Source organism: Populus nigra, chromosome 2 (assembly GCF_951802175.1).
Source record: "Populus nigra chromosome 2, ddPopNigr1.1, whole genome shotgun sequence".
Classification (NCBI taxonomy): Eukaryota; Viridiplantae; Streptophyta; class Magnoliopsida; order Malpighiales; family Salicaceae; genus Populus; species Populus nigra.
Window position 1 is genome coordinate 46651495 of NC_084853.1, and position 12981 is coordinate 46664475.

General features: G+C 32.8%; 1 pseudogene; it reads right to left on the reverse strand.

The window, feature by feature from the left end:
• Nucleotides 1-9841: 9841 nt before the first annotated feature.
• On the reverse strand, nucleotides 9842-12300 carry LOC133681773 (cytochrome P450 CYP82D47-like; annotated as a pseudogene).
• Between the last annotated feature and the right edge of the window lie 681 nt (nucleotides 12301-12981).

Genomic DNA, 12981 nt, shown 5'->3' on the forward strand with positions numbered 1-12981 from the left:
CATCATGTTCTTTAAAAATATTTTTTAATTAAAATAGTTTTTTTATTTCTAATATTAATAAATCAAAATTATAAAAACGTCTAAAGAAATTAACTTAATATTGTTTTAAATGAAAAATTATTCGGAAAGCAGAAACTATAACGGGGAATTCTCCTTTGCAAAAGGACTCCAGGTCAAGATTCAATTGGTAGATAAGGATGAAAGAATTGGTAAGAGATGGCGGCTGATTTCTTCGTTTAAATATATATTTTGTGCAGAAATCTCAAAAAAAGAAATCCTTAATTTTCTCCTCATGATCGTGATACCACTTGAAAGTCTTCATATTCATTTAATTATAATCGAGACGGCTACTTTTTCCATATAAAAAAGATATTTAACCTAGGAATAGTTGTATATTATTATCCTTGTAAAACAAGAGTTTTCTAGGTATTCGAACTACAGTACAACAATGCTTTTTTTTTTTCCTTTTAGTATCTTGTTTTTCTAAATAAATTTATTAATTGTGCTAGTTTGAAAGAAACACTCGTGATTGTGATCTCATTAGACTTTAAAACCTCCCCCGGGCCTGTTTTAATAAATTTATAATAATAATTAAAAAAAAGTGAATTGTCAAGGGGGTAATCCTAACCTTTAAGCTGATGCATTGAGCAAGAAATTTCACCTTTCAATTGCCTAGATGGTAAATTTTACACCTCTTCAATACCTACATTGTATATTTCTTTTGATTAATAAATATTTTATCTGCCCTTGGCACCACCTCAATATCAATAAAAAATCTCATATATTTAAAGTCAGTCATGTCAAATTCATGGATCATAAAACTTTTAAACTTAATAAATATAGACTCGTCATTCCCAGTGAATATAAAATCATCAACATATAGATTTATAATCAGAATTTTACCTCCTGCCTTGTTTTTGATGAACAAAGTATGTTCATATTGACATCTTTTAAATCCTTCCTTCACAAAATAAGACTTTATACGACTATACCAAGCTCGTGGAGTTTATTTAAGTCCATATAAAGCTTTTTTCAACTTGTACACCATCTGCTCACGACTCTTTTTCACGTATCCACAAGGTTGTTCCACAAAGACTTCCTCATTCAATTCACCATGTAATAATGCAGATTCTAAATCTAACTGGTAAATAGTCCATTTCTTTTGAGCTGCAAGTGCAACCACCAAGCGAATTGTATCTAATCGTGCCACAGGTGCAAATACTTCAGTGTAGTCTATTCCATGCTGCTAAGCATAACCTTTGGCTACTAGTCGTGCCTTGTGTTTATCGATTTCTCCATTCTCGTTGAGCTTAGTTTTATACACCCACTTTACTCCAATCACTTTTCCTCCAGCCGGTAACTCCATTAACTGCCATGTATTATTCTTCTCGATTGCCTCTATTTCTGAATCCATAGCTTTTCTCCACATTTCATATTTCACTGCATCTTTATAATAAAACGGATCATCAGTCAACAAAGTAGCAAAGTTTGTTGTTTTTTCATCATTAGAAAGATCTTCTCCATTGACATAATCTCTCATCCAAACTAGAGGTGTCCTGTGTCTTTCTGCATCGGAGTTGGGTGAGTTTTCTTCTATTAATTCATTTGAAGAAAAATCCTTTATTCCTTCATCTGTAGGAGCAGCAACACTGTCTTCGTCATTCCCTTCATCTGTAGGATCAGCAGCATTGTCTTCTTCATTGACATCAATTATAGCTGTTTCATCTTCATTATCACCCCATTCCAAGTCAGCGTTAATTGCTCCTTTATGACTCTTGTCTCAATCCCAACTCTTATCTTCTTCAAATACAACGTCTCTGCTCACTATGATCCTTTGAGACATGGGATCATATAACCTGTATGCCTTTGATTTTGCACTAACTCCAAGTAACACACAACCCCTGCTTTTGTCATCAAGCTTTGTTATGTTATTATCAGAGACATGAACATGAGAAAGACATCCAAAAATCTTAAAATACTCAACTGAAGGTTTAACTCCACTCCATGCTTCTTCTGGGGTCTTATCTTTTACTGCAAAAGTTGGACTACGATTTAGAATATGTATAGCCTAATTGACTGCTTCAGGCCATAACGTATTTGGCACTTTCTTTTCTGACAGCATGCTACGAACTATTGAAAATAATATAAATCATATCTTAAAGCCTCACCTAACAGCTTAAAGCTTTTGGGTTGAGATGGTTCTTTGGCATGGTATCAGAGCCTTAATGACCAAGCGGTCACGAGTTCGAAACTCACCATCCCCATTTATTTGATAAAAATTAAGCACAAGGTAATGTGGGTCTGTGCAAGTTTCAAGCCCAAAGGGCTTTCACTTGAGGGGATGTGTTAGAGAATAATATAAATCATATCTTAGAGCTTCACTTAACAGCCTAAGCTTTTGGGTTGAGATGGTTCTTTGACACTATATTCATAATGGTTATATTCTTTCTTTTCGCAACTCCGTTTTGCTGTGGAGTATATGCAGCTGTCAACTGTTTACGTATGCCATTTTCACGACAAAAACTGGTGAACTTGTTTGATGTGAATTCCTCTCCATGATCAGTACGTAGACCAATTATGTTTGAACCTGTTGCCTTTTCAACCAAACTCTTAAAGTTTTTTAAACTGACAAAAGCTTCTGATTTTTCAGTAAAAAAGTAGACCCACACCTTGCGATTAAAATCATCAATAAAGATAATCATATACCTTTTCTTGTTGTTTGAGATAGGTTTGATCAGCCCGCAAATATTGGCATGCATTAGTTGAAGAATATGAGAAGCTCTCCATGTGCTCTTCTGTGAAAATGAATCTCTATGTTGTTTACCCACCAAACAATCTCTGCACAGCTTTGTAAGAGTCTTTAATTATGGTAAACCATGTACCATCTCCTTGTGTTGAAGTGTTTTTAAACCTGTGAACCCCAAATATCTATATTGGCAATGCTAAAGTTGCATTGAATCTTCTGTGATTGTGTTGAAATAGGTGGACTCTTGTGGCTGAGATGCAGTAAGTAACATAAACATTCTGTTTGAAAACATCATAGTCTCTATGATCAAGCCACGTTCACGATGATAAATCTTCAACTTTCCACGTTAAATGAAAATGGAAAGTCCTTTTTCTTGTAACTGCCCAATGCTTAATAAATTGTTTTTCAGATCAGGTACATAAAATACCCTAGTGATAATATGAACAATCCCATTTACAAGAAGCCTTATGTTGCCTTTTCCCATCACTGCCATGCTTGAATTATTTCCTAGCTTCACAGATTCTCTAAACTTTGTATCAAGATCAGAGAAAATTTCCTTTTTCCCACACATGTGATTACTACATCCTGAATCAAGAAACCACACACTCTCTCGGTTAGCATTTTGATTTACATCGGCCATCAACAACATCTCCTCATCAGCTTTCACATAGTTAGCCTCCTTCTTTAGCTCAGGACATTCATATTGAAAATGTCATAGCTTATGACAGTAATAACACTCCACAGTGGCCTTGTTAAAGTTTTGTCTCCCTCATCCTCTTCCTCTTCCTCTAAAGCTTCCATGGCCTCGACCCCTTCCTCTAGATGGACTTTCATGAATAGCTTTCAGAGCTTGTTCTTTTTTAATATGTGTTGTTCATGCATAAGCAAGCTGCTTTGCAACTCATCAATGGTGAGAGTATCTATATCCTTAGATTCCTTAATAGAACACACCACGTAGTCAAATTTGAGAGTCAAGGATCTCAAAATTTTCTCAATGATAGTAACATCTCCCAAGGTTTCACTATTTGCCTTCATCTTATTGGCTATGGTAAGGGTTCGAGCAAAATATTCATTCATAGTTTCTCCTACCTTCATGTGAAGAACTTCAAACTCCTTCTGGAGAGCCTGTAGTTGTGCACGTTTGACTCGTGTGGTACCTTGATATTTCTACTTCAATGAGTCCTAAATATTCTTTGTTGTGTCTTTGTTCAGGATGGTCTCCAGAATGGAGCGAGCAATTGCTTGAAAGAGGTAATTCTTTGCCTTTAGGTCCTTCAATGTCTAATCTTTAATGGCCTTTTGTTGTTCGTTTGTAAGCACTACTCCTGCGGCTGTTGTAGGAATACCATGCTCCACCAAGTTCCAAAACTCCTTCGATCTCAGAAAGTTCTCCATGAGCATAGCCCAATGTTCATAATACCCATCAAATTTTGGAATCGCTGGTTGTACAAAGTTGCTGCTTGCTGACGCCATGTTCTCACTGCGACACACTTTAGAAGACTGCTGCTTCTTGTATTTCAATCAGGCTTAGTGATAGGCTATGATACCAAATGTTAAAACAGAGTAACCTTTATGAAGAATAAGTAAGTTTTGGGAGAAGTAATCTTATTGAATTGAAACCAAGAGTTGGCTATATATATAGTCTTACAAGTAACGTAAAACTGAAATAAAACAACCCACATCAAAGCAAACTTTATGAATGTGGTTACAAGCTAATAAATAGATCAACATAACATACACTACCTAATCAATATGGATTTAACAAAACATTAATTAGAAATAACTGACAACTTAGAAATAACTGACAACTTAACACTGTTAATATCTATTCGGTTGTGCTGGTTTTTTGACAAAGACCACCTTACTTTATCCATGCAATAAGCTCTTGGCAATGTCATTTTCATAAGAAGCGTATGTAACGCTGCAGGGATTAAAAATCTTGTATATATATTTATATGTTATATTGATTTGGTTAAATTAGCTTTTTTATATATAAAAAAAATGCTAAAACTTATTCTTATATCATTCGAACTATATTTTTAATAAAAGCTGAACACATGTCAATATGTAATAGGTCAATAATTGATTAATCGATGTCCTTCACTCTAAACTGCTTTAATTTATATGATTAAAAACTGAATTATAGTTTTTTTTTTACATAGAAGGACTAATCTAACTAAATCAATACAGTATAAAGATGTCTGCTAATTTTAATTTCATAATTGTAGCAGCCATTACGTAAAACCGAATTCAATGACTGATAATTATCTTCAGTGGTGAATTTTCTCGTCAAAAATAAAGGGCTTTACCATTTTTTCAATTATCTTACCAAACTCTAATTAAGAATGACTGATAATTATATTGTGGTGGATGTATATATCTCATAAGAAACAAAGGGACTTAACCATTTCTTAAATGATTAAGATTAAGATTATATTTTACAACAATCCTTCAAATTAACTACAAGTCATGTGATATTCCACATTGGAAACGAGCGTCCAGAGCCAGGCCCTTATAAGTGCATGCTCACCTTGACTAGTAAGACGCTTTTAAAACCCCGAGGGGGACTTGGGTGGAAGCCTTGGGAATGGGTGGACTAGGAGGCCCAGAGAGGACAGTATCTGACTGGGTCAGTGTGTGTGCCGCGCTACTCTGAAAAACGCGTTTTGGGGCCATGGGTGGCTGCCAAGAATAAACCCGTGAGGGGGACCTGGGTGGAAGCCCTGGACATGGGTGGACTAGGAGGCCCAAAGCGGATAATATCTTGCTAGTGAGGTTGGGTGTTACATTTGGTATCAGAGCCGAGGACAACTTGTCTTAAGGTGGGGGGATTGTGATATCCCACATCAGAAGCGAGCGTCCAGAGCCAGGGCCTTATAAGTGCATGTTCACCTTGACTAGTAAGACGCGTTTAAAACCTTGAAGGGGACCTGGGTGGAAGTCCTGGGAATGAGTGGACTAGAGGGGACAATATCTGACAGGGTCAGTGTGTGCTGCACTACTCTGAAAGACGTGTTTTGGGGTCATGCGTGGCTGCCAAAAATAAACCCGTGAGGGAGACCTGGGTGGAAGTCCTGGACATGGGTGGACTGGGAGGACCAAAGCAGACAATATCTTGCTAGTGAGGTGGAGTGTTACAAGTTAGCTACTAGTAACTCAGCTGCTAATAATAATTAAATTGTAAGGAATTAAATAAAAGGACAAGATATTCCTTATATGAATCTTAACAATTATATTTCCTAACCCATTTATAAAATATGCAATCAATTGTAAATTTTAAGTTGACGAACTCTCTTTTATGATTTAGCTTTTGAAAGTACCTGCTTATTTGTGGATTAATGATATAATAATAATAATAAAATAATAGTTAGGTACGATAAAGATTTTACAATAAACTTGCTGTGAATTTGTGTTGGAAAGTAATATCGCGAGATTGATGAAGACTAATCTTACTTCATTGTCTTTATTCCTTGTGCCCGTAATATATATATATATATATATATATATATATATATATATATATATATATATATATATATATATATATATATATATATATATATATATATATATATAAAGGAAGAAAGTGGATGTCAAAGGAAGGCCACTTGAAGATCATACATTGTGATTTCTCTTCGTTGATTGTGACCAATCATTATGTAAGAAATTAAAATGCATGTGCTTTCCACAGCTAGCGCTATCCATTTTTTTTATATTTTATTATAAATAAGTAAATTTATAAATATCTTTTTTAATTTTATCCTCACATTATTATTTATGCGATTATATACTTTCTAAGACAAATTCAAAGACAATTGACTTAAACTTATCGACTAAGAATAAAATTAAAATATAGAGAAACAAAGTAGAAAATATGTTATAAATAAATGATGATTTTAAAATTCACATACAAAAAATTAATTTAGTTTTCATCCTTTAAAAATTATACATATTCGGTACCTCAATATTTTTCCAATATAAGTTTGATATAAAAATATATTTTTATTATTTTTTAGTTTCTGATTTGAAAGACAAAAAAGAGAGGATGCCATATACCGATGGTAGAGAGAAAAAAAAATATTGACACCGATTTAGACCATAAAAAATATCAATATTTATGTTAAATGGTTCTATTTAATGAGCAAAGTTCATATTATGTTTTTTTTTTCGCCTTTAAAGTTTATGAAAAAATATATTTGAGTTCGGGTAAGTAAATTTTTTGTTTTAGATTGATTTTGATTTTTTCAATACTATATATAAGTTTATTACAGTTCCTCAAATATATATTTTCTTTATGTTTTAGGTTAAAAATTGATTGAGAAACAGATTTTTGAATTAAAAAAATAAAATAATTATGAAACGACAAAGCTTCTTTAAATTTTTTAGGGACTTTAGCTGCCTAAGTGATATATTATATGATATTTTATTTATAAATTAAGGATTTTCTAGGAAACAACAGAGAAGAAAGCACAAGTCTTTACCAAGAACAAAAGAAACAAAAAAGTAGTTGTCTTTGCCTTTTTACTATGTCACTAAAAACTACTCGGTGGAATCTAGGGGCGTACACGTAAGCAAATGGGCCCGCTGAACGGTCGAGCTCCAACCAGTAACATTTGGGAAAATTTAAGCGGGACCCGTCATAGCTTGGATTTCCACGAAGCTTGCTCTAGCTTGAATTTGAAGGAGCAGTGGAGCACTCTCGCCCTGGTTTCCTTATATTAATTATGTTCGAAAGTGTTTTAAAAATATATTTATTTTAAAAAATTATTTATTTAATATTTTTTAATTTTATATATATATAAAGCGTTTTTGCGTTTTTGCTGTCAAATTTTCAACCAGCAATTTCATGTTTGTAAAACTGGATATAGGAATTGATCTGAAGAAATAATTAATTTAGTAGATCATTATGTTAACTTGCCTGCATGTATTAAAATTGTTTTTATTTTTAATAGGTTTTGACAGATTCAATCAATTTACTAAAAATGAATAGATTAACTAAGATTTACCATATCAATAATTTAATTAAGCTAAAAACTTAGGCCATGTTTGTTTCCTAAAATTCATTTTCTGGGAAACCACTTTCCAAACTTTCCTGTGTTTGTTTGCCATTAGAAAATTTGGTCAACGAAAAACACTTTCCGATCAACGAAAACACTTTCCGGTCAATGAAAAACACTTTCTAGTCAAAGAAAAATTTGGTTTGGTTTTCAGGAAAGTATTTTTCTTTTTTGCTGTGTTTGTTTTTCGGAAAGTGGTTTCTCAGAAATCACTTTCCAAACTTTCCTGTGTTTGTTTGCCATTAAAAAAGTTGGTCAACGGAAAACACTTTCCAGTCAAAGAAAAATTTGGCTTGTTTTCAGGAAAGTGTTTTCATGAAAAATTTAGGCGGAAAACACTTTCCGGAAGTTGTGAAAAATTTAGAAATGTCATTATTTGCTGATTATATCAAATTTGATCTTCAAACTTTTGATTGCTATATATAATTTGTTTTGAATATTTATTTTTCAATTCCATCTCTTAAAATTTAATTCTTATATTAATTTTGGTTCTTATTTTTATAATTACTATTTGCTTTTTCCTTATCATTTTTTTATTGAAATTTTTAATTATCAAATTTGATCCTTATTCTTTTGATTGTTACTTATTTTATTTGAAATAATTTATGAAATGTTAATTATTATTATTTTAATTTATTCACCTTTCATTTTTTAAAAAAAATTAGATTTGATTTCTATTATTTTGATTATTATTTATTTTATTTGAGATAATTTATGAAATTATATTTTTTTTCAATTTCATTCTCATTCAATTTTTTAATTTGTAAGATTTGTTCCTCATTATTTTAATAAACTTGAGAAAAATAAAACATTAATAAGTTATTTTCTAACTCATTTTCCATGACATAACCAAACACTGGAAAGTGTTTTCCAACTTATTTTCCATTAGAAAATATTTTCCTGGAATTTTTTTTCCGGAATTCACTTTAAAAAAAAAATTACTTTCCAGCAAACAAACGGACCTTAACGTAAATCATATTTAAAAAATTAGATTCTTAACCTGCGGGACAAGTCAAGTTGACAATTACTGAAAAGGACAGGAGAACGCAGATTTTTCAATCTATAGTACTGCGTTGGATTATTGGCTCGTGCGCTAAGAATTGGATAAATTTTATTTTAATGTAAGAAAAATATTAGGCACTGTTAAGAAAAAATTAGTAAAAAAAGCAATAAACTTAAAATATAATGCATGTTAAATAATATTTTTTTAAATATTGATATGATAATATATTGAATGATATTTATTTTTAAATATTAAGATGACAATATATTTAATCAATCTAATTTAATCTATCAAATTTATAACTTAGGATAATTTTAAAATAAATTATAAATATTAATTTTTAATTAACTCGATATAAAAAAATAAAAATAGAAAAAAAAATAGCTTAAAAAACTCAAATTAACTTTGGCAACTTGGATCATGATAAATTAATAAAAAAATAAAATGGAAAAAAATATAAAAAAACTCCAACAAATCTAAATCTAATATTAAAAATTCAAATCAAGATAAAATTACAAATCATAATTTAAAAAAAAAACACCTAAAAATAACTTTTTTTTAAAAAATACCCAATACATATAGTGTTATCGAGTGTGGCAATATGGTGATTTAGTCACGGGCTTTAGATTTTTTTTTTTTAATTAGTAGCAGTACTTTCCGTTCATTAACGAGGTATGGCAGTAGAGATGAACGGCCAAGATTAAGTGGGTGAACAATTGAAGGTGGAGATGTGAGATTGAAGAAGTCTTACAGGACTTCATATATATCTTTAGGTTTTAGCAACCTCTGTACCTTCCTGTATCTGTAGCAGATGCCGAGTGGCTTCCAAGATCTGAAAACACGTTCAAGCTTTCAAGTAGTCATGCATCATCAAAGAATAAATCAAATTTTTTAGGGAATTCAGAGTTCAATATTTTACGGCTGTCAATTAAGCTATTTGGAGTTTTTTCTTTTTTCTCCTAGGGCTGTTAATTATATTTCGTGTGTACGAGTGACGGAATGATATGGGAGAGAGCATATACAAGGACGAGTGGATGAGTGCTAATGATTTTTATTTATATAGCGAGGTTACATTAATTAGCACGCTAGTATATAAATTAAGGATTTAGATGCAGCAGAAGCCAGGGAAGTACGGGGTTCTCCATATTCATTGCAGATCATACAAGCCAGGAGAAAGACGAGGAGTGAGAAGAACTTTTAGTGGTGTGGCTTTGATGTTGGTTATTCCACCGGTTTCTGTCATATCAATCGGTGCATCATCCAGAGTCTCTATGTCGAACCCATGCAGCAAAGTAGCGAGTGCAAGGTTCACGACTTGAAGGGCAAACGAGACTCCAGGGCACATTCTTCTTCCGCTACCAAATGGAATCAACTCAAAATGTTGGCCTCGAAAATCACAATCCTTGTGAGTAGTCAGAAACCTTTCTGGTTGAAACTCATCAGGGTCCGACCACACTTGTGGATCTCGGTGAATCTTTGAGAGATTTGTGAATAGGCGCGTGCCAGCAGGAATATGGTAGCCACCTACGGTACATTCCTCCATGGATTCATGGGGTATAGACAGTGGTGCCGCGGGATATAACCGAAAGGATTCCTTGATAATAGCTTGCAAGTAGACCAAGTTTTTCATGTCAGACTCCTTCACTTGTCTTTCTCTACCAACATGCATGTCTAGTTCATCTTGTGCTTTCTTTAAGATCTCCCGATTGTTTAGTATTAAAGAGAGAGTCCAAGTTAATGTAACTGATGTAGTGTCGGATGCTGCTAGAATAAGAGCCTGTAAAATATTTGAGAAAAAAAATTACATGCAAATTTACTTGTTCAAAGTCATGTCCCTCTTTTATTTTTAAATTTTTTTTTACGTTTGAGATTAATAGTTTTATATGATTACCAATGTCAGCGTAACGGTACTTTACAAGAGTTCCATGAGTCCTAACTCATCTCAACATATATCACGGGCTTGGTCAATTTTAGACTCTTGAGTTAACTGGAAATCTGACTTTGTTGGACCATTTTTCTCAATTTTCAGGTTTGCAAGTGGAAGAAAATTAATTTTAATTTATCAAAAGAAAAGTAACTTATAAATAAATAATCTTTAAAAATTTTATATTTCAGTTTAACGTCTGGAATGGGTGTTGAGAAAGTTTATCTATCATATTAATATAAAACCTATTTAAGCCATCAGAGTATAGGATGCTGAGGATGGCACTCCAGTTTATGTTAGCGGAGTTTCATTATAAATTAATATGGCATCATCATCAAAACAAGGTAGGAGCTAATTATGTTTCTTCATACAATCATTATTCAATTTTTTAATATTAAATTATATATGTCCATTAATGTTATACCATAAGTTTGTAGAAAAATAGCGTACCAGACATGTAGCCTTATTGATGGTATCAGCACTGCGATTAGAAAGCTCTTTACCATCATCCAAAACGGACAGCATCAAATCCATGAAATCTTCTTCTCCCTTAGCTGTCCCAGAAGCTTTCTTCTGCTTGTGCTCTTCTAACCATTTTTCAACCGCATGGTCTAGATTTTTTGCTGTCCTTTTCATTGCCTTCTCAGCTCCTCCCAAATCCAACCATCTTAAAAATGGAAGTGCGTCGGACACCACAAACATTCCTGACAATTCTAAAAATGCCCTCAGTGAATCCCTCCATTCATCGCTCAGCTTTTCCTCTTCAATATAACGTTTAACGTTATGTCATTAAACCATCTCTTCATCTCCACCAAAAGCTTTTGTGAATTACTTTTGTTCCCGATCCATTGCTGGTATAACGCTCCTACAGCATCCCTTACCTCATCCTCTCGAACACTTTTGAACATCTCCAGTCGATGATTAGAGAGAACCTCAAGAGTGACTATCTTGCGTATCTGGCGCCAATATGTCCCGTAGGGGCTAAAACCAAGCATGCTGTAATTGAAGCCCAAGATATCCGTTGCAAGAGCTTTAGGTCGAGTAGCGAAAGCTTTGTCATTTGTTGTTAGACACTCCTTAGCCATCTCCCAATTACTCACTATCAAAATTCGATGGACTCCAAGCTTCACGGTGAATATCGGACCATACTTGTCAGCCAAGTTTCCCAACGTTATATGGGGTGGTTGTGAGCCTCCTAGTAGATGGAGATGGCCAATAAGGGGCCATGCACCGGCAGCTTCCGGCGGTGCTCTCTTCTTGTTCTCCTTTCCTGGAATCCTAAACAAATAGTAGATCGAGGGCGTAATAAAGGCAAACAGAATAAGTACAGCAGTTGCTGAGAACTGAAATGGGAAATCCATGAATTGGTTTGAGCTATGTAGAGATCGATCAAATATTCAAAATTATATGTAGTACTAATTATGATACTGTGGAGGTGTATAAGATGTTCGATTCGATATGTGATAAACGGGTCCCGCGTCAGTGGTGCAGACTTCTCACCTTCTTTGTCTTTAATTAGAGCGTAGATATCGATAACTTGACATGTAGGATTTCGAGAAGGGATGCTGAAGAAAAAAACGAGTGAAATCACAAAAATCAAGCTAAACTACAAATAGAGCCAAGCTAGAAAAATTAAATTTAAACCAGTTTTTATTTTAAAATAATTAAATTGAAACTGTTTAGTTTGAATAAGATTTAGTTTTTTTAAACAAATTAATTTTATTATTATTTTTTTGATAAAAATCAAATTGAACAAAAAATAATCGAGTTAGTATATAGAATTATAAAAATAATTAATTTTAAAAATTATTTTTTTTTAGAAATATATTAAAATTATTTTTTATGTGCAGAAATTTTAATATATTTCTTTTTCTTTAAAATTCTCCTTTGCAAAAAAGACACCAGATCAAAATTCAATTGGTAGATAAGGTTAAAAGAATTGGCAAGAGATGGCGGCTGATTTCTTCGTTTAAATATATATTTTGTGCAGAAATCTCCAAAAAAGAAATCCTTAATTTTCTCCTCATGATCGTGATACCACTTGAAAGTCTTCATATTCATTTAATTATAATCGAGACGGCTACTTTTTCCATATAAAAAAGATATTTAACCTAGGACTAGTTGTATATTATTATCCTTGTAAAACAAGAGTTTTCTAGGTATTCGAACTACAGTACAACAAGGCTCTTTTTTTTTTTCTTTTAGTATCTTGTTTTTCTAAATAAATTTATTAATTGTGCTAGTTTGAAAG